Source organism: Anser brachyrhynchus (assembly GCF_964034855.1).
Source record: "Anser brachyrhynchus genome assembly, chromosome: 9".
NCBI lineage: Eukaryota > Metazoa > Chordata > Aves > Anseriformes > Anatidae > Anser > Anser brachyrhynchus.
The window spans coordinates 21,683,773-21,709,803 of record NC_137703.1 but is presented as its reverse complement, the minus strand read 5'-3'; the positions used below and the strand labels follow the sequence as shown (position 1 = coordinate 21,709,803).

At 42.2% G+C, this 26,031-nt stretch overlaps 3 long non-coding RNA genes across 5 annotated transcripts in view; 1 reads left to right on the top strand and 2 right to left on the bottom strand.

The window, feature by feature from the left end:
- LOC308199496 overlaps positions 1-25,477 on the top strand; it is a 71,103-nt gene extending 45,626 nt beyond the window's left edge. Inside the window, exons 3-4 of one of the 3 annotated variants that reach the window (XR_013954683.1) lie at positions 9,485-12,257; positions 12,976-13,189. This is a non-coding gene — a long non-coding RNA (uncharacterized lncRNA). Of the gene's footprint in view, positions 1-9,484; positions 12,258-12,975; positions 14,386-24,838 lie in introns of those variants that run through there. The other 2 variants (XR_013954681.1, XR_013954682.1) reach the window with 2 other exon arrangements.
- Positions 13,324-14,817, bottom strand: LOC308199500. Its single transcript, XR_013954688.1, has 2 exons — positions 14,381-14,817; positions 13,324-14,268 (listed from the first exon to the last, which is right to left on the bottom strand). It is a non-coding gene; the product is annotated as an uncharacterized lncRNA (long non-coding RNA).
- LOC308199501 lies at positions 14,832-20,264 on the bottom strand. The gene is made up of 3 exons (XR_013954689.1): positions 16,675-20,264; positions 16,440-16,547; positions 14,832-15,242 (listed from the first exon to the last, which is right to left on the bottom strand). It is a non-coding gene; the product is annotated as an uncharacterized lncRNA (long non-coding RNA).
- Positions 25,478-26,031: the final 554 nt, after the last annotated feature.

The following is a 26,031-nucleotide window of genomic DNA, read 5'->3' as shown; positions in this document are numbered from 1 at the left end:
TGTGTGTTAGGACAGCAGTCTCTGATAGTTAGAAGATATAACCAGGGATTATACACTTTTTTTTTCCCTAACAACAATTTTTTTTCTGCATTTAGCAATCTCTCTGCCTTCGCCACTCTATTGGTAAAGTGGATTTTAATGTTTTTCCCAATATTATAGGTTTTAGCATATTTAGTGTTTGCTAAGTGAGATCTTCAAAGAAGGGTGCCCGAAGTACTTGAAATGTGACAAATTCAGTTTTAAAGGGATCTGAACATGCCTGTGTGCTGCAAAGGGTTGCTTTGAAAGCTGATCTTGGTTGCCTCCTGCTGCTGACAACAAGGAATGCATTTCCCTAAGATTTATGAATGTTTGTTGAATTAGAGAACACTTTTGCAGCACAAAGCTGCACTGGCACATGCAGCAGGTGCCTCGGGCAGTATTTCGAACTGCCAGCCTGAGCAAATGGACACCTGCAGGAAATTTAAAAGTTGGAATAGTCACAACATAGCAGCCATGAGAAAATGGCCTGGATATCACTTGTCTCCTTTCCTGGGAGAAGGAGACGTGGGAGGTGAAAGCATCATGCTGTGTGTGCACTGAGGGCATCTAGTCTGGGGGCCCAGACTAAATGCAATGGGAGGTAAACCCAACCTACATATACCAGAGGTGTCAGGATCCCAGGCACCAGGTGCTTTCACCTACCTTTCACCTACGGATCTATATTATTGTACTTGCTGATGTGGGCCCGGCCTAATGCTACTAAATCTGGACCACATCTGGGGAAGTTTGGGAAGGGTGGTGGATGAGAGGCTACATTCATAAGTGTTACCTGAATGTTCTGCCAAGGGTAGTGAGGAAAGCATCTAAAAAGATGGTTGTTCATTCAACCTTTCTCCTCCGTGAAGTCAGTTTTTCAGAAAACAAGCTGCTGAGAGAATCACCTCTATTATTTATGGGCTGGTGGGTTTTCTGATGCGCACTCTCACCAACAACTAGATACAGGAATTGACTGTAGTCTGGAGTGGCTGGTCCTCCTCTGTGAACTTCAAAGACAAAATGCCATTTTAAAAACAGGTTAACTAAGTAGGTCAGTATTTGTTACAGGATGAGCATGTGTGGTCTTTAAGGCAGCCGAAGAAATTCTTTTTGAAAGTCTGCATTTTACAGCATTGAAGAGTTTGGCAATGGTGGTTTTTAGCATAGGTCCTTTTTAAAAGCTGCATACTTCAGTGCGAAGGGGATTAGTCGAGCACACTTTAATGAACACCTGTGAAGAGAGTGAACCTGTTTAAAAGAATAGACGTGCTGTGCTTCAAAGTAATCCATGGAGAGAAATATGGAGAGCCATTTTAAAAGAACACTACACATTTTAACTAACTAATCCGGCTAAAAGAATAAGCTTTCAATGCACAGAAAGACAAAATACAAGAGAGAGCAGAAAGAGAAGGGTTGTGTTATATGGCTACATCTTTCTCTGTTACACTTTTTTTGTTCTTAATCTGAATAAAAGCAAGAAGCCTTTGAAACACCTATCTGAAACAGATATTCAGGGTGCAATTTCAGTGGGGTTTCTCTATGGCAATGGGATTATGCATTTAATGGGTGTCAGTTGTACCTTCTCTGTGCTTTTTAGCTAATAGTTGTTCTGATCCCTCAGGAAATGAGAAACTTTTGAGTGAGGATGTAATGATCACATTCGCTAAAGGAGAAGTAATAGAATTTTTGCTGACTGATTATTTTATCATCATTAATGCTTCCTTATGATGGTAATGAAAACCTTGAAATATTCAGCTGATGAAATGCTTTATGATGGAGTCTGAGCTGGTCTTTTACAGGACTGAAATTGTGACCAGGTAATGGCTTTGGAAGGCTGGCACAGATGGCAACACTGGTAAAACAGTCTATGAATAGCATACAAATACTGAGGCAAAGGTCTCTAAGGCTCTTTTCATGTTACTAGTTTGTGCTGAATGTCTTTTGTATATGTGAAACAAATAAAACCTCATCTGCGTAGGCAGTGCTGCTGGATAGACCTATCTTCTGCAGTAGAAAGAACAGAGTCCATTAGAGTCCATTTTTCAGGATTTTTCTCTTTAATTAGATGTCCTGTAACAGTGTAGCATTTCACACAGCTGTTCATTGTTTCTGTCGTGGCTGATGTACCAAAGCTTTTCCTGAAGTGGAACCTTTTCACAGATGTTGTGATTAAAATCATACGTCATCCTGGCCTCCCCCAGTAACTTGTTGCACGGCAGGTTTTCTGTGTCTTCAAGAAAAACAAATGTATGCAGAGACCAAATGAATACAAAGGTAACGAGATGATACTTTGTCCTTTGTAACCCTTACTGGGTTTCCTGAAGCACTTTGCCAACTTTAATTAGGCCCACCTTGAAGGGAACACTGCTGTCCCTGCTTTAAACACAGGACAATGAGAGACCAAGGAACTGAGACCCAAATAGTTGAGCTGACAGGGGCTAAAGGTTGACCTGACACTTCTGTGTCAGGCAAGGAGGTCAGGACTGTACCCTGTACCTGAACAGTGTGGTACAGGAGGGATCTGATTCTCAAGGCAGGCCCCAAAGTCAGCCCAACCTTCCTTCCTTGACAAACCCTATACTAGTGAGGGACTGGCAGGACCAAGTCACCTCACTGTGCTGACCCAGCCCCCAGGGGTGCCCAGATGAGGGGTGTGAGGGTGCTGAGCCTCCCCACCAGCCCCTAGAGTGAGGCAGGATGTGGCCGGGCTGCAGCCCTGCAGGACCCCATGCCTGCTGCACAAGGGGACCAGGCCGCTCCGGCGATGGGCCTGGCAGGGGCTCACTCCTGGGCCCACAAGATCCATCCTGCCTTGACAGGAGGTGCTTTGCTTTGCTTTGCTTGTAGGAGTGGTGACAGAAGGAGAAGGTTCCCTGAGTTCGTGCTCAGGTGCTGTAGGTTCAAGTGCTCAAATGCAGTTGTGAGTCTGAAAGAAGATTTTGGAGTCCAGCTATCCTGGAGGCAGTGCTTATTGCCTTTTTATGCTGCAGAGGGAAAACATTGGTATCTCTCTTGTATTTGGAGACATTAATATCTCCTAGTATTCTTTGTAAAAGGAATTTCTGCTGTGAGAACCAGCTCTCTATAAAGTGTGATTATTTAGGGCCAGTTTGCAGCAGATTTTCTCTTATTGTCGGGTTTCATGAAGCTGCTCAGATGAGACCCAGTTCACCAGACACAGAAACAAAAGAACACCATAATCCAAAAATGTGTAAAATGAAGGCAATGAAAGTATCTTCTTAGGCTGTGTGGAATCGGCTTAAAACGGGACCAAAATAAGTAGGATTTAACTGAAATACAAAAGATCAAACCTCAGAACAAATTGTCAGGTAATTTTAAATAAATCCTCTTTGCTCCTTGTGCTAATAATGAGACTGCTCTGAAAACCTGGATCACTGCTGTTTCAGAGCAAACATCTTTTTTTTATCTGTATAGTTGTTCTTTCTCTCACCTCAGCACATCAAACCTGAGCAACCCGTAGTGCTTTGTGGCTGAAAAATGTCCCTCAATAATAAAACTGATCCCAAAGTTAGCATGAGGTTCCTTTTTGGAAACGTTGATCCTTTGAACTGGAAAAAAGCTCAGTCTGTATACTGATATGGGGGGAGAGATCCTCCTCCAGAGGTCAAGGCATGCCTTCTATCACATACAACTTTTTTTTTTTTTTAAACAATAAAAAAACACCTGCTCTCAGTTCTTATTAAATATTTTTGGAAGACTAGAGGTTATTTACATGAGGAGCTATAACGGAGTTTACTTGAGAGCCCAGCTCTCCAGGCCGGGCTGTGGGACGAGGCCCGGCTGCGAGTCCCAGCAGCACTCATTGCCCTGCCCTAATCAAAGGACCGTGAAATTCAATACATGCTAATCAAATCTTTCGAGAGATTACCAATTATTAATGGGGAAACATGAGAAGAGGCTGCTTAATGTAGATTTGGGGGGGATTTCTGGCCCAGCAGGGCGCGCAGGGGGAAGGTCGCTTTTGGGCTGCGGTTTGAAATACTTGGAATTGTTGCATGGGGGGTGGTAGTCAGGCGCTCAGAAGTTCGTCGTGAGATGTTACTACAAAAGCAGGTCTTCAAATGAGTAAAAACGGTGATAACGCAGCCGCTGGTCGCTGGGAAGGTTTTTTGAGCCTCTCTCCGCGTTTCTGCCTCCCTCCCTCCTTCCCCTGCACCCCTGCCTGCAGGGAAATGCCCTGCCCGGCGCTGGGAGGGAGGCAGGGAGAGAAAGAGGGAGGCCGGGAGGCCGCGGCCCCGCAGCGCCTGCACCTCGGCGGCGCGGAGCTAGGGGGCGGCCTGCGCCGTGCGGCCGGGCCGGCTGCGGGCAGGGGCGGCCTGCGGGGGGGTCCGGGGGCTGCCAGCCCTGCTCCTGCCCCTGGGGAGCTGTGCGGGGGTAGGAGGGACGCGCTTGGCGGCTGCTGTGGGATTAGGAGGTGCCGTAGGATTTACTGACGTTGTTGGGGAACGTCTTGTTCTTCCTATACAGGGCGTTTGTTTTTATCCACGAATGGAGCCAGCCGTGCTCACCGTGAATGTTGTGATTATCACCGAGAGAAACCAGCCCTTGGGTTTCTTCTCGTGCCATCCCTCGACAGTAAGTCGAGGGGTGGGATGTGGCTGCGTGCCTCTGCCCTTTGGAGGCCGGGGGCACGGGGCGCCGTGCTGTGATGCACCCACTGGGCTCCATCCCGCCCAGCCCTCGTGCCGCTGCGGCCGCTGCCCGTGCCCCAGGAGGTGCGAGGTGTGGGTGCAGGCTCTGCCCGCGCACCCCCTCGGGCAGCCCGGCTGTGTCGGCTCTCCTGCGGCCCCTTTGCTCTGCAGGTGCTGCCCTCAGCTCGGGGAGGCTGTTGCTGCTCAACGTGAGCAAAAGGGTGGTGGTCTTGACCCAAGTAGTATGTTGGGGGGCGTTCTGGGTATTGCAGGTGTGCTTTTCTGGTTAAACACTGTAATTTGTAATTCACAGCTAATTCAGTGCTGCAGTTTAGGGCAAAGCGTACAGAAAAGAATGTGATTATAATGATTAACTTCTTAGAGGGCAATCCTAACTAATTCCTAACTGACCAGGAAACTTTGATAATTATTGTCTCGGTATGTCTGTTGTTTAACGAAAAATCCTCTCTTGTTTTGCTTACAATATATACATCTTATGTTGCTTTTCCCCCCTGCAAATTAGGTATTAAAATGCAGAAACACGTTATGTCAGTATTTTTTTTCCCCCAAGAGCATCCTGTTCAAGTGAATTTTGGGTTGAAAGTTCACAAGTCAGAATGGGTTCATGTCCTCATGCTTGCTTGTATAACACAAAGCTGCTCTCATCCAGTGCAGTTACTTGGCTGCACACATAACAGCATTGCAAAAGGAAAGTATTACTTACCTTGACAAAAATTACTGTATTTAACATGCAGAGGTTACGGTTGTTCCTGCCTTCATATATAATAGTATAGAGATTTTTATCAATGAAAAATCCAAAAGATGCTTACATTTGCATTCAAGTACTTTTTAACATACAAATATGTTTTAGGAATGTGGCTGCTGCATAATTCTGCATTCCTTATTGAAAACATTAGAAAAGAGCAAAGGGGTGTCTTCTAGGCTGCTGTTAGTAAAATAATTCTGTCGAGGGTGAGGGAAGAGGCTGTGGGAAGGACCTTTGCAATAGGTAAGTTCTGCTGTACTTGGGTGAGCGAAAGGAGAGGAGTTCGCTATGTGTTAATACAGTGAGCATCCTGCGGGTGATAGGTTTGAGAATACGGTCAGGCTTGTAAACTTGCTCTTCCAGTGGAAAGATGAGCTCTGGCCAAACCTGGGCTTGTCTGAAACTGGGGGACAAAATCTGTGCGAATAATATGGGTTTGAATTCAGCATCAAACCTGCAGTGCTTGGTAGTTTGGAAGAACTGGAAGCAGCTTTGGAGAAATTCTGAAGGCTTGATACACAGGGAATGGTGCAAAAGAAAAGGCTCACCCCATCTCCGTCGAGTAAATGCAGCTGTGCCATGCAAAGCTCTGGTGTGTGTGCGTTGGCTGAGGCACAGCAGCTGTGCCTCACGCTGAGTCCCTGATCTCTTTCAGGGTTAGGCATGGCAAGGTGTTAGGGTGATCAGCAGTACTGTTTGATGAAAGATCAGTAGGTGTCATTTTTTCCTTGGTTCTGTATTAGGTGTTGGTTTTGTTCTGCTGGGGCTTTATGAAGACATATGGTACAGTCTTCAGCAGTCAGTTCCCTTCTCCCCGACAGCTGACTCACGGCTCGTAATAGTCGTATGTTTGCTGTATGATAACCCCAGACCTCAGAAGTTACTCTGCAATCCCATGTACCCAAACTTGGGTTAAGGAACTAGCCTGAAGTTTTACCAGTATAATGATACTAATTGACTTCGTTTTATTAGATGGCATAAATATCAGTGCTGTCAGTAAGCATGAAAAAACACATTGCGCTGAAATTCTAGATGAGCTAAAAGAGTTACTAGGAATCACTTGGCTACAAAGTGGATTTCCAGCTTCACTGGTTGAAGTTCTCTCTGTTATAATCAATAAACCTGATCTCTAAGTTCCTGCCTGCCTTTTGTCTGTCCCGTAAGCTAAGTCTAAGCCAGCTCGGACTTGGACCTCTCTGGGACAAAAGTATTCCTGGTGTAGGTTCGTCCAGTCGGTTGCACCAAGGAGAGGGGAGGAATGACTGGACTTTCTTGCTGCAAGTGAACTTAGTCCCTGGATGGCCCATCAGTGCACTAAGGAAAGTAGCAAAAGGTGACTGATTTTAGCACCTTACAAGTCATGTCTGAGCATGACGGAGGATGCAGGTTTCCGCATGTTAGATATGCCTGTCATTTAGACTTGCCTAGCTGACTCTGGTCCAACCTCTCTGCTCACATTTTATCTAAGCTCGTACCTAAACTCAGCAGCCAACGACCAGCATCAGTGGAGAGCCCGCGTCTCAGGTTTGCTGCTCTCCAGTAGCCCAGCCCCATCACATCTGTTACCCTCAGTGCCTGGTTTTTGCTTTACACTTTTTGTCGTTGGCAGAGCAGTTCTTTTGTTGTCTTAGTTAATGCTAATTTAGTTGACACACGGTTTTGATTTTTAAAAATTGAAAATAAGCTTTTAGGCTGTTAATAGGTATTTTTACAAGCAGCAGAAAAGAAAGATGGGATTTTTAGCTAAGAGGGATCGCGCTCTAGCTTTATAGAAGGATATTAGAGGAACATGATTTTACAAATGTATTGCACAACAATACACTAATTCTTTGTATGTCTCCAGAGGCCTCAGCCCAAAGGTAGCTGAAATTCTATACCATAATTGCATTCTTTCAAAATTGCAGCTATAAGAGACCATAGTTGTTTCCAGAGAAATGTGAAAAATGGGATGTGCATTTTTCTGTACATACGTTGCATATGTTAGCATTCAGTCATAGATTACTTCATTAACCTTTGCTCTTCAGAAGCCTTCGAAAGGAAAAATATTTGAAGGAAAAATAGATTGGGGGGGAAGCTGCAGGGATTTCATGAAAGGTCAGAGTCTATCAAGTTAGATCCCCCAGCCCCCTGCTCGAGCTAAAAACTCCTGCTCTGTGTCTCCACAGAGAAACAAATGGATCTTGCAGGTGCTGCAGAAGCAGGGGTTGTTTCAGTGCTTATCCCTCGTATTTTGTTTTCCTGTGTTTTACAGTGCTCTTGCATGGTTTGCTCAGTTGGATTTTTCTTGATCTTGAATTAAAGCTATAGTAACAACCAAAACCAAAAACAAACAAAGGAAAGAAGCATTGTACTTTAAAAATCCCTTTGTTTTAAATACAATAGAACAAGGGGTACCTGATTGTGATTTGTGCCTGATATGCCTTTAACATAGATAATGATCAGTGTACCTCATTTTGACTTGGGTGTAGCTGTTTTTTTGTGTATTATTTTTATTACATATTTTGGGATCCACTTACCGACAATAATAAACAGAACACAACTAAATTCAGTCTATATTCTAGATTCAATTTTAGAAGCGACTTCTCATGGCCAGGTTACAAACTTTTGAAATATGGGATCATAGTGGAAAAGCTGACACTATCTTAATCTCTGATAGTGGGTGTTTCTCTACTATAAATAAATGCTGTTAGTGCGCTCTTTTCTCCACTCTCCTTACTTTCTTCCAAAGATAGTTTCATCATTCACTACCTATGAAACCATCTTTTTTTTTTTTGGTTAACCTGCCACAGTTTGTATTTTTGTTTGTTTGTTTTTTCCTTTGAACTTGGAGTAGAACAGGACAGACAGGGAAAGTTTGTTGTACCTGTTCCATCCTTTAGTGTGGCTTATCCAGAAGGCTTCAGTGCAGTCCAGTGCTAGTATGGACTTAAGTTCAGTAAGTGGGTAAGTAAAGACTTTAAATCCAAGCTTTAAAGTAGATAATCTTTTAAAGAAAATGGCATGACAAGATAATTAAAAGGATGGGCATTTTAAGATGCTGTATATCTGACATGTTGTATTGATGGAAATTAAACCTTTTCTCCATAAAACACTAGCACTAAAAACCAACAACAAAAACAAGAAACAAAACAAACAAAACCACAAATGAAACCCAACACAACCAAGAACAAACAAACAAAGCTTATTTACGTGATACCCAGGGAAATGCTAATCTGTTACATTCATTTAAAGCTCTATGAAGCCAGTGCTGCGGGCAGCGCTTGCACGGAGAGGCGGAGGTGAAGGGGCACGTTCTCCTTTTGGGTGGTTGTGTAGGGGGTGCCCGCGAGCCGAGTGGGAAGTCCTTTTCCTAACAAAGAGCTGGCTCGAAGCAAGAGGACAGAAGTGAAACGAGAGCAATGTTCTGCAAACAGTCGGGGTGGTGCCTGGGCTTCTGCCTTCCTCTGCCTCTGGAAGCACCCGACAAAGTGGAAGTGCCCTTACTGACTGCAGCATACTGCATAGCTTCCTGTAATTACTGTTTTAATTGAAGCGTGTCTGGGTGTTCAAGTGTTTTACATAGTATTTTGTCTTTAAAAGTCTACAACACACTGTTATTAACTGGCACCAGTGGTGGGTTCCTCTTCAGCTATTTCCTTTAGCTAAAAATGCAGAATTGTACTGCCCTGAAGGGTTATTTAGCAAGAGTTTTAATGAAATAATAGAAGCATTGCACTCTAGTGATTTCCCCCATGCAGGGAAATGTCACAGTCCATTGGTCTTTCCCCAGAACATTACATGAAATTACACCTATTTTCATTACTCTGCTCAAGTACAATATTGTTAAGTAAATATTTGCGCAAAAATGTGACTATCCTAAGGTGTGAGCTGTCCCACAAGGTAAATAATTAAAGGATGTGCTTTCTCTGGTAGCAGAAACTGGTGCTTGATACAGGTTTGATCATTTCACATGTCTCTTTAGTAATCCATAACTGTCTTCTGCAATTATTTTCATCGTCCAGCCAAGCAAAGATAAAAGGTAGAACATGCTTCTTTCTGCTACTCCCAGGGAATCTCCATTAGCCTTCAAGGGTCACGTGGCTGTGAAAAAGCCAATCTGAATGGGAAGAGGCAGCCCACAAGGACAAGCTCAGTATGAGCAGAAAATGAAGTTGTTACCAGACAGCAAACAGCAGCCCTCGGTTCTTATGAATATTTGAATGAGTAACTAAAAACAGCTCAGCAGACTCTAAGCAACTGTGACAGCTGAAACTGCCTGGGAAACTTGCAGTCTACAAGGACCATGATGAAAAGATCAGCAGTCACATATCCACCTACACCACCATAAGTATATTCTGAAACATTAGCAGATCCGTAGTCCCCAAATATTTGTTGGAAAAGCTCTCTCTCCCTGTGAATTTTCAGAAGCAAGGTACCCAAAGAATCTGTCGAGAAATTTAGAATTCATTAAAATACAATGATTTCTAACAATTTACTCGAGGCAAGAGAATAGCCACATTTTCTAGACATTGAAATATTGATGTTGCTGTTGCTTATACTCACAGAAAATTGGCCCTAGTGAATCTTTCATGAATATCTTTCAGCTAGTTCCACGTGGAAAGAAAGATGATAAGAACAGTTTCCCCGAAGCTGAAGTGTTCTGAATAACCTGCAAAAAAGGGGGGCAAGCACCATAATAAGCAAACTAATGAAAGATAAATTTGTATTTTATAGCTGTTGAAAAGACATACAGGAGTTTTGAAAAGCATAAAGCAGCTATGTCTTCTCTTAAAAAAAAAAAAAAAAGTCTGACACCAAAGGGCAATTTTCTGACACTGATTTTTCTTTTTTTCTTTTTTTTTTTTTAACGTATATTATAAAGCTGTGTTTAAAACTGCACTTGGTGTGACCTTCCTGATTATATAGACTACAGTTAGTGTGTCCTCTTTGAGTTACCAACTGTATTTAGTAACATGAACGTTGCTCACTTGGTTCTTTTGCCTGGGACTGTTTGCGCAGGGGTGGGTTGCAGATTCATTTTTGTACAGCATTGAAGATGCTGGCTTTATAACAAACCTGAGAGACATCTTCCTTGCGTATTTTTTATTACAATGTCAAGCTTATGCAATAAATCTGACTTGAGAATCAGATTCATTGTTCAGATAAAATGTAACTGGCTTGCTACATATGAATGAATAACAAAGAAAGAGGTGTGTTTTTAAAATAGGAAGATGAAGAGGCTTTTTAACAAGAACCGAAATTACATTTTTCAAGTGGCACTTCATTCTGGCACTTGTACCATTTGGTAGCAATGACATTGGTTTCGCTGTAACATTTGCAGAGCTGAAATAGAGTGCTTGGAAAAACTGTGAAGTTCCCACCAAAGCAGATCTGTCTAACCTGTTCCTAAATGTTCATCAAGAAGGATGTTGGAATAATCGATCCTATAATAAAACACAAAGATTGACTGGCACGCTTCTTGAACTCCTGCCTAGATCGCTTTTTTGTGAGCTCAGGAATTCGAGTGCTGTAGTGGTCATGTTTCTTAGGGGAGCAGTGGCAGAGCAAACTGGCTTAGATCTGATTCTACCTATTCTGTCAATACTAGCAGGGAAACATTGATGTTTCCCAACAAATGTGGAATAAATCAAAATTTAGGCTAAAAGTCAGCTATGGTATTGGATTAGGAATTCTGTGCACATTTCTTTCAAATTTCGCATTTGTTATGATTTTTTTAATGCTCTTTTGATCTTGGTATTTTGATTACATCGCACACTTCACCTGTTTGTGATTAACGGGTGGGATTTAGTTTGCATTTTGGCATAGTTACTTAATTTTGTTCCGTATTGCATACAGAAGGTCTTGAAACTTGGTCACATTTTTCTTCTGCCTTATGTTTTTAGTAATGTTTTTTTTCCTGCAAATCTTATGAAAGCTTATGGGGATAAGAGATGGTGACTTTACAAGGAAGAAGAAAGATTTAAAAAAAAAAAAGGCAGGCAAAATAAAAAAGGATCTCCAAAACTATTGGAATTATAGGGCCCATAGCGCAGCACGTGTAAAAAGCACTTTCCTGATTCCCAGCACTCTCGGGTATGTACAGACTATAGATTTGTTGTCAGTGAGCCCCCTTCACTGGAGACAGGCTCAGGGGGATCCAGAGTCAGCTCAGCCTCTACATTTAGATGTGTGCCATGGTGCCAGGAATTGGCCCAGCAAAACCCCTATCATCTGGCATGGGTGTGTACAAAGACACTGCCTTTTGGAGTGATGAGAATTAGTGCCCTGACCTTTGGTGGACGTGGGAGCTTGAGGAACTAAAATGCTTCATGACTATGTGCTGGCACGTATGCGTGCAAGTATGTATTCAACTTAATGCAAATACAACCACTCTGAAAGCAGAATGATTGCTGGCATCACCATTCTATCTGGGTTTGTGGGCAACACACCTGGTCATCAGTCTTCCCTTCTCCAGACACATGTGAAAGCTAATGGCCAGTTCTGGTGGCTTGAATGGTCCTACCTGCAAAACCTCTGCAGCTGTTGTGATTTCCAAAATTCATCATCTCTCCAAACCTTTTTTTTTTTTTTTCCAACAACAGCAACAACAAACAACCCCTTCCTCCCCCAACTAAAAAGCAAAACAAAAAAATATCCACCACCCACAGGAGTCACTTGTTAAAGTGATGATATAACTCTTTAAAGCCACCAGACATCACTGTTGCACCTCTGCCTAGGGGAATCTTCATTCTGTTAAAAGCTCCAGTTAACTAGCTTGGGATCATTTCTTCATATTTCTGTCACGTGGATCACTGCCTGCATGGAGGAGCGCACCCCTAAAGGTACTGTTCACTCAATTCACATCAGCTCTGACCCAAGTTACAGAACTCTGCAGAACACAAAGGATGTGTATTCTTGGCTTTTATTTGTTTAGCTGGCTTTCAGGATCTCTTCTGCTTTAAGTGTGTCAACCTAAGCATAAGAGGTACAGGTATGGCTTGCTGCACGTGCTCTTTGATGGATGAAGACTGAAAGGGCACACAGACAAAGGCTTGATCACTTGCAGGTACTTCTGTGAGATGAGTTGAAGAGTGAGAGTTTGTAGTGATGTGCAGTGAACAGGAGCTCTACAGGGAAACCGTGGGGTCCCTGATGCTTTCTTACCTCCTTGCTCAGGCACATCAAAGGAATCCTTCAGCATTGCTAAGAGCAGGTGAAACCTCATTGCATTCAAAACCTCGAAGCATTCTTGAATTTCTTGTTAGGCAGAAGTGTGCTGAGTATCCGCCATAAATTAGAAAGTATTTGAAACAATTTATATTTTGTGTTTTGTTTTCTAGCATTTTAGACAACAAGGGATTACTTCATTCTTGGTGATCTCCTACTCTTGCCTCTCCATTACTGGTCTCGATTTTCCCACGGGGAGGTTGCAGGCAATGGTGATCAGAGGCTGGAGCTTTGCAAGTTGTAGCAGCAACAACAATTTGGTCCTTAAAAATAGTCTTTCTTTCTGTTTTATGTTTTTCTCTGGAAAGAGCTCTTTTTTTTTCTCCTTTCCAGTAAGCGAATGCACCAGACCGAACCTAGTTGTTATGCTGTTATCTGAACCTGTACCTAACAAGAGGCGTGCTTCCACAAGTGATGTTCATTTAACTGTGAAAGTAGCACTCCTGAGATCTTAGCGTCTCAGCATCCTGCTGGAGAATGGTCTGTTTGGATGCACATTAGCGACCTCTTCACCTACAAAGAAAAAGGATAAGGATTTGTATCCTGCTTTCCACTGGAGAAACATTTCAGCACTTACAAGTGACTCTGGAAGTCATTTCCTCTGAGTTTTTCTTGGTTTTGTACACAAAAAACAAAACCTGAGAATTGTTTCACAGCTGCTACATTTTTTCTCTGTAGGAGACAATAGCCTATTTCCTTTTGATATCCTCTCACTAAATTTTAAATGTTTCTTTTTTTTTTTTTTTTTTAATTAGCTAATAATGGAAGTTCTTCCTCTCTCTCCGTGGTTCTTCACATACAGTGGGGACTTTTGTTTTTATGATTCAATGGCATACTTACTGGTTTACAATACGTGATTATTCTTTGAGTACAGAATAGATTGTGTGTGTGTGTGTGTGTTGTGTGTGGAGCTCCTAGTTTCTTGCTTTTAATTTCCATTCAAAGTAGTGCTTTAAAAAAAATAAATAAAAAATTCTTTGAATGACTGTGAAAATGTAGTTACTTTTTTCCATAGAAATCAGCCATCAGAAGCTCACGTCTGTAGCAGTGTGATTCCAATTAAATGAGATGATGTAACAAGATTCTTGTGTGTTAAATCTAAGCAATTACTCTAAACCTGGGATCACTGTAAAATAGGGAAGACATCTATTTAAGAGGGGATGAAGTGAGAAGATGCATACGTTATTATTGGATAACTAAGCATTTGCTTCATGTTGATCTTTTTTTTTGAACAAAATAAACCAGAAAAGGGGATTTTATTTTCTCTTGAGTCTTAATTAAATAATGTTCATAGGAATTAAAAATAAAGCATGCAAGATACAAAAAACAAAGTCCTTCCATCAGAAGTACGGCTATGATTAAGATCCACAAGGAAAGTTTTGATCCATACTTTCTTCTGAGGATTAAAGAGAGTCTGATTTGTCTTTTGAAAAGGACATTAGGTCATAATCTTGAATGGCAGCTTTCTGGAATACCAGAGATATATTCTTTATTATTTGGCATGTGAATGTATGACATTTAAGGCGCTTCTGTCTTCTCCTCATCATTGCATGACACTGTTACTGAAGGCATTTGGGAGGGGAAACTATTCCGTGAGAAGTTGTGTAGCAGTAGAAAGTGAATAACCTGAAGCAAAACAAGAAAGAAATTGGAACAAGTTCAGGTCGGGGATTATTACTTTGGGAATTAACAGCCAAAAGCAAGGCAGCAGTGAGGTTAAAGCAGACTAAATACTTACGAGTTGCAGTCAGACCATACAAAAAGGGTTGCAGGAACATGGCAGTCCTGGTACATTAATCAGCTTTGTGCCAGGAGTGATGGAAGGGCTTGGATACAAACATAAATAGTATAGATATTTATATTCCATACTGTGTTTGGAAAAAAAAAAAAAAATCTGGTTTAACAAGTGGTGTGGAGACTGATCCAGCTAAACTGGTGTAGATCCTTAACATCAGTGCTTTTAAGTAACTTTGCTTGTTCTGGCAAACAAATCCAAGCTTGTTTCAATCCTATTTAGGTGCATCTGTCTTGACACAAGTTACCTCGGTTGAGTTTTAAATTACTGGGCTAAATGGATGTGGTCCTCCTGGTACAGCCCATGTTACAAACAACTCCTCTGCCAACTTCAGCTGTCGAAAGTATCCCTGATGGCTTAATCTTCTCTCTTATGTGCTACTTAAGGGTGCCTGTGCTCACTTGTTGGGCTTCTCAGGAACGTGGTGTCGCAAGGTGCTGCAGTTTTCCTGCTCTCTGTCCTGAGTAGCTCTGTCCAGCCCAACTGCTGAACTGGCTTTAGTTCCAGATGGGTACAGCCCTGCTGCCCATGAGACGGGACAGCGGTGGGTCTCCAGCAAGCAGAACTGCAGCAGGTTGCACCTCCGTGCTGCTTCCTCCATTGCTTCAGGAATCTTTCTGTTGAGAGACCATCTCCCACCTGGAACGTTGTCCTCTCGCAAAGCTGCAGAACACTAACATCAGGTTCCCGTCCGTACCCTTCTGTTGTGTAGGAGGCAAAGATACGGACAAAGCAGAAAGACGTGGTTTCTGGTGGTGGTGTTTTGGATGCCAGTGGAGGCATTCAGTCACTGCCCTTGCCTTAGCTGCACGGAATGTTAAGAACTGTTAGAACATCGTCTTTTACATTTTCTGATCGTAAGAAAAGTAAGTTCCTTCAAAATAAAGAATGTAACCAGTACCTTTATATTGAAACCCAGATACCTTCAAGTGCTGAATTGAAAGAAGTTTGGAAATGTAAGTTATTTGGAATCTGGGCGGTGAATATTTTGTATAGTGAACCTTCACGCTGGGATGAGTGCTCCTTAGTGCTGCAGTAATGCAAGTAAGAGTAAATATTTACATCTGCAGTGTAAGGGGCATGATGTGGTCAGTGAACCAAAGGGAGAAAATCTGTCTGTACTGTCTAGGCCCATCTGTAAGGTCTGCCATTCTTGATTAGAGGCTGAGTTTTCTCACTTCAAAGGCATTCTTGTGTCACAGATGGGCATACTTTCCTTTATGTAGAGGGAGAAAGCATACCAAAACAGGATATCACAGTTTATGAATTTTAATGGTATCAATAATAGAAAAAAACCAGGCAAGATTATGACTGGAGTGATCCAATGCTCTGTATACACAATTCAATATTACTTATCCAGTGTTTCAAGACTTTGAAAGTCTTCATTTTAAGCATGGATTTCCTAAGTGTGACTATGAACTGCTATTTATTGTATTTTTACTCCTTCAGCTCTAGCACCCTGTGAATACAAACTACAGATTTCAAAATCATTTCCCCTTTTATCACTTATTGCTCATTGATTTATCTCTTGCTAAGACTGCAAATCAGATATTTTGTCCTTTTGAATGTTAGTTTTCCATGCGAGGAGTGACAGATCTGGGCAGATGACATTGTATTTCATAGAATCATTCAGGCTGGAAAAGACCTCTAAGATCATCTCATCCAACCTTTAACCTGGCACTAAAGTCCACCACTGTACTATGCTACTAAGTTCTAAATCTACACATTTCTTGAAGACCTCCAGGGATGGTGACTCAACCATTTCCCTGGGCAGCCTGTTCCAACTCAGCACAATGCTTTCAGTAAAGAAATTTCTTCTAATACCCAGCCTAAACCTCCCCTGGTGCAATTCGAGGCCATTTCCCCTCATCTTAACACTTGGTGCTTGGGAGAACAGCCCAATCCCCACCTCACTATAGCCTTCTTTAAAGTTTTAATTTAGAATATTTAATTCAGAATATTCTCCCAGTGCCACCCCTCTTTCAGCCACTTTGCCGAGTACCTGCTAAAGCCTTGCTAAGCTTTGTAGCTGTAATGGGAAGCCATCGAGCAGCTTGTTGTCACGAGATGTTTGTTCGCATTCTCCTCTAAGCAGCTGTAATTAAACATCCTGCAACGAGACCATGTTTTTGTCTTTAATCCAGGAAGGAAGAAAAGGAAGGGATTTGAGCTTCAGGTTGCTTTTATGGTAAAGTTGGTGTTGGGTGAGGTACTGTCGTGTATGCCTATGAACAGACCAGAGAGTGCTTTTTGCCTCCTTTTCTGTTTCTTGCAACTTCGATTCCTTCCACAAACCCCAGGAACTCCTCACTTCATTCTGGGAAAGAGTAAGGTGTTTCACCCTTCTCGTTTTCAGGTCAAGATTCGCTTTTATATAACCTGTTAAGAGCTGAATTAAGGGAGAAGATGACTTCAAGGCTCTCCTGTTGCCAAGTCCTTGCCAAACTTTGTGCCCACCTGCAGGGCAGAGCACTTGGCAACCAGCCCCACCAGCCCTCTTATCCCTCACGCTGCTAGTCTAAAAGTCAAACATGAGGGAAAAAGATCACATTCTTCTTATCTTTTTTATCACTTCTTAGCGTGCATTGGGATTTCTGCATTGCCAGCATCATTATAAAAATTCAAGAGCTGGTAATTCAGCCATAGTTGGTATTATACCCTGATGTTCATTCCTTTTGCTTTTCACTCACCTCCTGTCCCCAGGGTAAAGGAAAGTGACACTCACGGAAAAAGAAAAGTTAGGTCAAAACTACTCAATTTTCTACCAGAGCTAAACTTGGCTGCACAAGTCCTGAAGGACAGGTGTCTACTTTCTAGAAAACAAATGATATATTGATTTCCTATTAAAAGAAAGCACTGACAGGAGCATTCAAAACAAAAGCCTTCTTTCAGCAGAGCATTTAAATATGGGGCTGCTTAAATTGTGCACCGTCTTAAGTTCTCTGCTGCAACGGCTCTTCGGTGCCTGGCTTTGAACCCCGGCGTCAGCCGTGCCCCAGCCTCACCTGGCTCTGCCCTGCGTGCGGAGGGGCGCGGGGTCGCCGCTCACACCAGCAGCCTTCACTGTGCATCCCTGGGCAGGCTGCTGAGGTTTTGAATTTCTGAAGAGTCTCAGAGTCCACTGAGGGTTTTATTTCCTTTCTCTGTCTCTCTTCTTTTCCCTTCTTCTCTCCCCGTTACATTACAGATGTTTCACTGTGAACTTCAAGATTCATTTCAAGTCTTCGTTTTGCAAGGATAGGGATGAGGCTAAGGGAGGTAGTTTTTTTTTAATATATATATATAAAAACAATTTTATTTCTCCTTTTTCCACTGTTAACTGCTTACATGTATTGCAATGCTCACTTCCCCCAAATCCAAAGCAAAAAGTTGCCCAGACAAAGGCAAATAGGAGTAACGCGCTTTAAGTTTTTATTGCTTTCTCAGGTGAGTAGCAGCAGCTCTGACATGCTTTCCCAATGAGGTGCGTCCATCTATCTGGCTATCTATCCATCTATCTCGCTCTGTGATTAATCTGCTCTTTGCACATGTGCAGGTACAGTGCTTGCTGCTAATCTAGTTGACGATTCCTTATTACTGCTCATCCTGGAACACGAAACAGGTGGCTTTGCCCCTACTTCGTTATTATTATTGCTAAATGTGCTATACTAGCGCTGCTTTCTGTCGGGATGAACGGGGCTCACGGGAGTGTTCCCGGTGCCGTTCCCTGCTGCATTCCTCCCAGGTGATGCTCTCCTCCTCCCAGGTACGGGGTGAGGGGCAGCTCGTGCCTGGAGCTGTTCCTTCTTGCCCCGCAGCGGCAGGGCGACACGCTGGCCCAGTGACTCACGGAGAAAATATCCTTCAGGTACAGGAAATGAGGAGACAAACCAGCAATCTTTTCCTTTCCCATTTGTCATGAGCTGCGTGAATAGGAGGGAGATGATAAACATTCAGGTATTTCTAATCTGAAAAATACCTGCAAGACTTGCTCCAAGCAGATAGATATTTTACTTAAGATTCACAGGAAGCTATAAAACAGAGCAAAGTGATGGCAATAGGATCCCAACCGTTTCTTAAGTAGATGAAAGAATGCTTCAAAGCCTGTTTGTTTAGTTAGTCTCTCTTTTAATCTTTGTTAATTGTTGAGAAGGATGAAATGACATTGTATGCACAGCATGTGAATTATAATCTTTTTTAAAAGGATTTTTTTTTTAAACATAAGTGTTCACCGTGATCCTGCTTTCTCAGGAGTGTAAGATAGCTGCATGTATGTTTACTGACTGACTGTAAAAATTATTGCCATAATGATTAAAAAAGACAATGTAAATGAATAGTTTTGGAAATTGCTTTATTAATTGTGGGATACCATTTTCAGGCATCCATGCTCCTATTTTTTTTGTTTGAGCCTATTGTAATACAATAAGTAATTTTGTTAAATGGGCATGTTATTAGAATTCATGTAATAATAGTTCATGATATAATAAATAATAATAGTTCAATTTCTTTGTATGACTTTGTATTGTATGATAACAGTAATATTTGAAAAATTATGTTTTTAGTAAGACAATGGAACTTTTGTGTTTACATACAATTCAAGAGATCTCATTTCTGATCCTCCAAGTGTGTTCATAATAATCTTTAAACTGAGAGTGCTGGCAAAATTTTTAAGTTTGGGCATCTTTCTTCTTCTTGGGGATGTACTGGTAGAAATAACAGAGCGATTAATCTGTGTAAATCATTCATTCCTAAGATCTGGGTCATATAAAATTAAACAGGCTTTTTTTTTTTTTTTTTGAATTTTCTGTAGTTTTTCCAGGAAGGTTTCATGCATTCCCATCTCCAAAACAAAAGTATTTTTACTTGTTATGTAACGTAACCATGGCAAATATGGTTAAGGAAAAAAAAAAAAGCCTTGCTGATCTAGCAGAACATGGACTGCCACAGGAGTCTGCTCACTTTTCTAGTGAGCTGCTTTCACTTCTGTGCAGCACCAGAGGCAAAACGATGTGAAATATATACATACCTGAAATATATATATTAAAAACATTAGCTGAATGTCCAAATTATTATAATATAATTTCTGGTGCGCAAAATGGAAAGTAATGTATGAACTGAGGCTCGTTCATCTTTAGAAATTAGAGTACCATGCGGCATTTAGTGAGTTCATCATTGCGATGTTTTAAATTAGCTAAATATCAGATATGCTAGTAAAAAAAAAAAAAAAAGTAAAATTTACAATTGGAAATGCTTCAGAGTTGGTTTCTTAGAAGGTGTATCTGACATGTACATTGCCAGTCAGTAGAAGAATTTATCCGGCCTAGCTACAGCTTGCAATGAGCTTGTTTGGTGTCGGAGCATGTTCTCCCCACGGTAGCAGTTTGGAAGCAGTCAGGGTGGCATTATCTAAACAGAGATTTAGAAGGAGAGGGAGAGGGGAGAATGAACTTAGTCGCTGTTGCACAGACAGACAGACAATTTTCTCAACCCCACTTAACCAAAAGCTGCCTGGAGCGGTAACGTTCTGCACATGTCAAGGGCATATCAGTTTGGCTGCACTACAACTAACAACTGAAATAGCAAAAAAAATGATGAAAGCAGGGCTGTGTTCTCCAGTAAGCTGATTTTTGCAACAAAGCTTTGAGTGCCTTCCAAATTTTTTTTAAGTGTCATGTAACCCTGGGTAGGTAGATTAGCAGGCATGTGGGATCCTTTTCCAATAAATTCTTGTAGATTTTTTTCCCCTCTGTACCTAAAGAATCACATTATTGTGCCTAGATCTTTTCCTTTCATCTGGTGTCCCCTCAAACATTGCTAAAAATGCTTGTTTCCACCTTATTTTGTACAATCTCTGCCTTCCCAGGTTTTCTGCTGGGTACAGAAGAGCCCAGTTTATAAAGATATAGAATTGAGAGGCTATAAAAGAGCTCCCTCTGTCAGTTTGTCATGCTTTAAAGGATTGTGGGCCCCCTGAAGAGAAGATTAGTGGAAGATTGTCCAAATTGTCAAGGGTTCTGAATTTTTTTAGAAACTATTTTCTTGTTTAGGCTTAGAAAAGAGAAAGAAAAAGGAAAGTCTTTCTATGGGATAAGGTGATAAAAGGGCAGGAATGGTGAAATTTCCTCTGTATAAGAAGCTGATCACGGGCCATGTGGAGCCCAATTTTTCAATTTAAGACCTAAGTATCTGACACAGTGTTTTGAGACCTAAGTCATGAGAATTGAATATTTTGTACTTTGTACTTGCCTAGAACCTGAAACAAAGGAATGCAGATACTGAACGGGATCAACTTTCTCAGTGCTGTTTGCTAGCATTAATAATATAAACTATGTATCTCTTCATCCTCCATTGGATGCTTTTTGGAGACACCTTATTTTTACAGAATCAGAATGGTTGAGGTTGGAAGGGTCCTCAGGAGGTCAGCTGGTCAACCCCCTGCTTGAGCAGGTTGCCCGGGACCGTGCCCAGATGGCTTTTGAAGATCTCCAAGGAGGGAGACTCCACAACCTCTCTGGGCAACCCATCCCAGTGCTCCAGCTGTGAATTCTTTTCTCTTTCATGCTAGTCCAAAGTCGTATCTGGACTTATTAGCTCTTATTTTGCCCTCAAAGTTCCCTTGTCCCCAGCCCTGTGGCGATGTCTTGTCATGCCAAGATGTAAATGATCCCCTGATGAAGCTAGGCACCTGCTCATGCCAGGGGCCGGCCAGGACTACCCGTTCCCTTTTGTTAAGAGGAGGCTCTGCTGCTTGCTCTGTGTGCTGTTGGGATCCTGGAGGGCTTCTTGCAGGTCTGGGCCTGTTGTAAGTGCCAAGCTGAGGCTGGTTAGCAGCAAGCCCTGTCTTTGGAGGAAATGATGGTCAAGTTCACTCCAGTGACTTGATCCAGTGACTCATGGGTTAAGCGATTGCAGCTTGCTGTCTTTCCTCTGGACTGGTTAGATCTTTCTGCCATCACCAGCACACATCTTTGACTAATATGTATATCCTCACAGCTTGGGGTGACAGATGGGTGAGGAGGAGAACCAGGGCTGCAGAAGCCAGGTATTTCTCCATGCTGTTCTGAGCACACGTGCTGTGTGGTGCATTTGTGACGGCCCTGACCCCTCCAGGAAGCGCTGGTCTCTCTGTCACACACTACACATATGGTTACCATGTGTGCAGTGCTTTTGGGACATGTCAGATCCCTGTGTTCTCATGAATCATCTGTATGGTGCGCACACAGTAAATCCACTGCTTCTAGAAAGGGCCAGGTGTGCCACAAGTGCCGGTGCAGCCGATCTGTACGTACGCTGCTGAAATGGCTGAGCTTGCGGGCGCTGTGGCAGACCTTTGAGCAGGCCAGATGTCCAAAGGTCCTAACTAAATGTCAAACCCTCCAATTTTATTGGGACAAAATTTCTCGAAATGTTCTCTTGGGAAAGCTGCCTGTATAACAGAGGGGAGGTAAATTATCACTTGTGGCGGTGCTGGGGACGCGTGCCCTTTGGTGTGCTTGTTTTGCAAACCTAGATAAACCATAGATAAAGAGTAACAAAACTGCAAATGGCTAGAGTTTCACAGGGATTAGTAATTCTAAAAGAGCTGATCCTAGAAAAGTATTGTAGGGCTGAACTGCAGGAGTTTACTATAGGTTGTCTTTCAGATCGCTGCCGAAGAGTCATTGTCCCAGTGAGAGCTCTCTGAGCCAACAGCTTCTGCGCTTCCACCCAGCACGGCTACTGCACGTCCTGTTTAAATAGCTGGCTTATTTCAAACATTGCTGCTCGTTGCACTGGGGACAGAAGTGTAACCCAGTCTGCTACTCACCACTGTCATGAGACGGTGGGAAGCTAATGCTGCATAAACCTGGGTTTGGCCACTTGTGCATGCGTGAGTCCTCTTGGTCTTCCTGGGCTCAAGAGGGAAAGCTTCGCCTTCCCCGCCTTGCACTTTTGCTGTAGGCACACTCACTGCTGAGCACCCGTTCCTAGTCTGAACTAGAAGAAGTTCAGGTAAAATACACTGCATCTGTGTGGTGTCTGGAAGAAATGCAAAAGTATTTGTGCTTGAAGAAACTCAGGCCAATAGCCAAGCACCACAGCCATGCGCCCTGCGTTTGCAGCCAAGTAGAAACTTGATGAGTCTTTTATGTGCTTCGAGCAGCTTCACTATTATCTCAGGTGCATTTAACTGTACAGCAGTCACTATAATTTAGAGTGACTAGAAGATTCAGCCAAACAACCTGTTTTGTGGCTAATCTATTCCGACTTTATACCTACAGGACGTTGTTTGATGTTACTTTAAGTAGTTGCTGCCTGTGGGAGATGGTACTTCTGGGAATATATTTCTGGGTCACTAGGTATTGCAAGGCTACACAGGATTAGAGAGATAACCAGCTACATGTCTACAGTATCATTTGTTCCCAGTCTCAGTGGGTAATAAATAGCTTCACAAAAAATAGCAATAGTCGATATACCTACTAAACCATCTGTTCAGGACCGCTCAAATGGAGTTGGTTAAGTAATTATCCCTTAGGGGCTGTTTATATTTTAGAGTATCTGCTTGTCCTTTAGATCCTTAACCTTTAGACAGGTCCACATAGCGATGCCATGATTTATTTTCTTTGTGTGGTCTTGACCTTCTGCTGGCAGATTTAACATTACCTTCTGCAAGAATGTAGCTAATGCTAGAAAGGAACGACTATACATGAATTTCTTTACTTTCCAACCGGTGGTTTTATAGTTGAGTTTTTGTATTCTGTGCTATTAAGCTATCAATTTCAGGCCTAATAATCCACAGGGGCTGGAAGGGAATCGTGCAATACTGTAACGCAAGAACTGTGTTTTGGGATAATACTATTCCAAATATGCTTACTTGCCTGCCTTTATTTCCTCTCCATCTTCTTTGCTGTTGGCTACTTTTCTCAAGTCTTTAAGGAGGCAGAAGTCAAGTTCTTAGCAAATAAATTTTCTCTTTGAGCATCTAAACCTCCTTTGTTTGAAACTGAGAGAAGAAACCTTATGGGCTGGAAGAAGACAGAAAAAATAGTTTTTTTGGAAATAGTTTTTCCTCTTGAATTAATGGTGCTGCTGCTGGGTAAATTTATTCCCAGTATCTGAACACTCTACATTTCTTATAGAAATACATCGCATACTGCTTTTGTATTAGGTGGGCATAATGAAAAGTAACTAGTGGTGAGACTCCGCTCCTCTGGTGGCCTCAGAAAAAGGATACCATGCCTTGGGGGAGGCATGAAGAATGGGTTTATTTTCCTGCTTTAGAAGTGGCGATCCCTTACAGAGGACAGCTGAAGCCTACCAGTGGGGTTGTGTGGGAATACTTGCCCTACTGCTGCCGGTGGGGTTCCTAGATTTGAGTAAGGAGGGTGTTTTAATCTCTTCATCGGGTGCTTCAGCTTTTCACCAAAGTAGTGAGGCAAAGAAAGATCATGCTGTCAGTAAGACAACTTGACAGATCTTATCTCTGTGTGTTTGCAAGTGAAATGGAACTGTTTCACATATATTTTAAATGGGTTCTGTTACTCATTGCCTAGACTCTCAACTTGCTTTGTGCCTTCAACTTTGTGCTTATATGAAAGCTTAGATAGCCTTTAAATCCATGTCTGCGTGCCACTTAAAAACAGACAAATCAGTTGTGACTTCTGCAGTCACCACTTTAATGGCCGATCCCGAGTGCATGACATTTGTGCCTTTCAGTAAAGAATTAGATTTAATGTTTATAAAAGAGATGCTACAAAATGCCTGAGAGTGTGTCCTTTTGTGTTCAGGGGGCAGGTTTCTAGTTCTGGGTCTGTGCTGCAGGGAAGTCTTACGCAGGCCCTGGTCTGGAGTAGGTGTAACCCAGGGCTGTAGATGTTGCTTTTGGGACTTGTTGTTAATGATCTTTGTCCCAGTTTTCTACTCACAAAATGAAGAAAAAGGGTATTCTAGCCCCTGCTCTTTATCTGTATGGTAGGAGGCCCAGCTCTTGTGTTACCTGCCAGGAGCTGCCATGTTTGCAGAAAAGAGCACCCAGTTTCTGAAGATTCAGATTTAAAACTTAAGCATTTGCTAAGTACATAAAGAGCTAAAACCGCATCATGAGTTGCTGTTCACTTTCAGGCTCATTCAGGGAAATGAAGCTTGTTGGTGGTGGCAGTCACTGCCCCCCTGTTGCTTGGCTCTCAGGTCATGTTGTTATTTAACAAAGGTTTTCTAAATCCTCTACTAGGATGTTTTCCCGCGAATTCCTCACCTTGTTCTCAAAAACAGCCTCTGTATGATGAGACAGAAAAATATGATGTTTTAGTTGCTCTCTTGCATAGAAACTTCATGGGATTATAGGCTAGGAGGACTGCATTTATTACGTAGCCTTTTTCATTTCATTTACGTAGCTGTCGCAGGAATACACGAAGAAGGTCAACGCCATTATCTCTTTTGCAGATGGAGAAACTGTCTCTGTGCTTATTGCAAACGAGGAAGCTGTCTCGCCTTGCAGACGTGGCCTGGAAGCTGTGTTTAGCCTGTAACTGAATTTGAACTTGTCTCCGAATTTATTCCTTTCTATTGCACCTTTGGAGCCCATTTAACCTTTTTAAGTGATTGTTTCTCCAACAGTAAATATGAAATATTATTGTAGAGATTGCCACATCCTTTTTATTAATTACATCTGAGCTTTATTATGTGAAATGGAAATGGTTTAATTGAGCTGCTCAAATCTTTAAAATTGGCAGTATTTTCCTACCAGTATTGTAGTAGCCAATGGTCAGAAACACTGAGGACTGCATATTGCAGTGAAGGCTACATATGTCCACCTTTTTGAAATCGTTTTCTTTCTCAACGCAGAAATTTGTCTGGAAGAAATGTAGAGATTATTTTTTCACATTTATCTGAGCTGTAAATATCCAGCAGCTTCAATGAAGGAGCTTTGTGTGGGCAAGCAATGGATGGGAAATCCCTGCCCATGAAGTCCTGCTGAAAGATGAGGCTGGTATGCCCCAAGCACCTGGAGCTTCTCTGCTTTCCACTAGCGATTTTTACACATAACTTATTTAGAAAACTGATGGTTTGTTTAGGGTTGGCTTAGGGCAGAACACTTTAAATAAAGAAAAAGATATGAATAAGATTAAAATCACAGTTGAATATAAATGTGCATGGTAGGGTTAACCACATTTAGAATTGTAAGCACAAGTTTTGGAAGGGAAATTTATTTTCCTGCTTCAGGGTCTGATCAGTCCTTGTCCCAAAGTAGGACGCTCCTGTATAACTACATGTCCATATTGCCTGATGCAGGCATTACACTTTCTCATCTTGAAATCTGTCTTTGATTTTGGTAGAAGAAAATACAAAAATAGAAAAACAGCAGTTTGTCTGCTCCCATGTGTTGGCATATGTGGAGGGACGAGAAGGCAAAATGCATATAGGGTAAAATACAGACTACCGATTGGTGGCACCAGACTTAGTCTTTGTAGCTTAGTTCACCCTCTGTAAAATGGTCTTTTTTTTTTTTTTTTTTTAATTTTCCCCCAGCTATAGCAAACATGCCGTTATGTTACTGCATCTCTTTCCTGTAAAAGGCTGTGAAAATGGGCAGACATGGAGTGGAAGCTGGAGTAAGGGGATCTCAAGGACTTGCT